The 1,890-nt window shown below is 41.8% G+C and overlaps 1 long non-coding RNA gene across 1 annotated transcript; it reads right to left on the bottom strand.

Annotated features, from left to right (window-relative positions):
• Positions 1–375: 375 nt before the first annotated feature.
• Positions 376–1,089, bottom strand: LOC114442803 (uncharacterized). The gene is made up of 3 exons (XR_003671377.1): positions 928–1,089; positions 710–842; positions 376–540 (listed from the first exon to the last, which is right to left on the bottom strand). It is a non-coding gene; the product is annotated as an uncharacterized LOC114442803 (long non-coding RNA).
• Positions 1,090–1,890: the final 801 nt, after the last annotated feature.

Below are 1,890 nucleotides of genomic sequence, written 5' to 3' on the forward strand. Positions count from 1 at the left end.
ATCATTTCACAGGTGTTTTCTAATCATCAATTAGCCTTTTTAGCACGATTAGCTAACACAATGTAGCATTAGAACACAGGAGTGATGGCTGCTGTAACAGGGCCTCTGTATACCTTTGCATAGGTTTGCATATTCTTTGCATATTCCATTGAAAATCAGCCTTTTCTAACTAGAACAGTCATTCACGTCATTACCAATGTCTACACTGTATGTCTGATTACTGTAATGTTATCTTCACTGAAAAAATAAAAAACATTTCTAACCCTAACCCCAAACTTTTGAACGGTAGTGTATGTATAATAGTAATTATTAATATTAAGATCAAACATTTATGTTAGCAGAACACAGATCGTTGCACTAAAGTTCTCTGTGTGTGTGTGTTTGTGTGTGTCTGTCCTTGAGCACTGTGTGACTTTGACATGTGTGTGTGGGGCCCTGAGTCTGGCTCCTGATTGGTCAGCTGGGGACAGGTGTGGTTGACATGGATGGTGGATGTGAGGTTAAGTTTACCCTCTCACTGACAGGAGATACTGGAGCACACTGTGACAAAGAAGAGACAGACAAGTGACACACACAGTGTTAAATGCACAGACAGATTAATAATACAAGCAGCTCTTACGTTCAGCAGTCTAAGGAAAACCGTGCTAAATAGTAAAAATGTACGTGTACTGTCTGTGTCGTCAGGATGTGCTGTTGTCACAGTTTCTACCTGCTGTTGTAATTTCCAGAGGGCAGTGCCCTGCATAACACTCGGTGTCCCAGCCCACTGCTGAACCGCTCTCCACCGGACTTCACAGGAGGTTCCTGGCATGTCCTCAGATTTAACAAGAAATCTGACAATTCTGAAGTTGAGTTAAATCAGTTCTATTTGTGGATTTAGTTTTATATCAATAATGAAAATGGGGCTTTAAAATCTGTAAAGCATACCTCACATCGGTGACCTTTGACCCTCACATCACAGGTGCCTGCTTGAGAAAGTGAGGCTGCTGCTGGTGTTGCATTCAAAGGTCAGAAAACAGATGTCTGTCTGATTTCATGTTGTATTTTCTGATAACACTCTGTGGATCCCGCCAGATGTCCCGCCGTCACTGCTGCTTGACCTTTGATATTGATATTTTTCTATTGTTGTGTTGTGTTTATGCACTTCTCAGAAGTTTGCCTGTCTGTTCTGATGCTGAAAAGTCCATGTTTTTGTGATTTCTGGAAAATAAAGGGTACTGACCTGCGGTGAGTCCACATCAGTCTGTTTGTGCACTAACAGCAGCGGTGTTTACATACTAAGAGGTTTAGATTATGTCACAGCCGACGAGAATTCAACACTGCATACATTCCTCAATGTATTAGTGCTCTGTGGAGTTTGTGTGTTACACTTTGCAGAAGAAAAAGAACAATGACAACAACAACAAGGCAAAAAGAAGAAGAAGAAAGTAGTAGACAAAGAACAAGCACAACAACAGCAACAGAAGACCCAGAGGAAGAACTGATACTAGAAGCAGTGCTACAAGTAGTTGTAGTAGAAGAAGAAGAAGAGAAGAATTTCACCTCTCTGTGTCTGGGTCAGAGGTCAGAGGTTGTACGCAGTGGCTCTCAGCTCATTAAACCTTTTTATTCAATGGCTTTCTACAAATTATCTGAACAATCGAACAGCTGATTTTACGTCAACAGAACTCTTCTGGGAGGTTAAACTGTTCCTCTCTTTAAAAAAGGCTTCATATCAGGCGTCTCTCTCCCCTGCTGCCACTAGGGGGCACAATAAGTCAACGTTTGAACATCACAGTGGCCCATTCATGGTTCCCCATCACTCCTGTGTCTGTCCTTTTCAGATCGATGTGGCAACATTCATGTCACGGACCTCATGACCCTGACAGAAAACAGACATCAATGAATGAA

Source organism: Parambassis ranga, chromosome 10 (genome assembly GCF_900634625.1).
Source record: "Parambassis ranga chromosome 10, fParRan2.1, whole genome shotgun sequence".
In the NCBI taxonomy this organism is placed as follows: domain Eukaryota; kingdom Metazoa; phylum Chordata; class Actinopteri; family Ambassidae; genus Parambassis; species Parambassis ranga.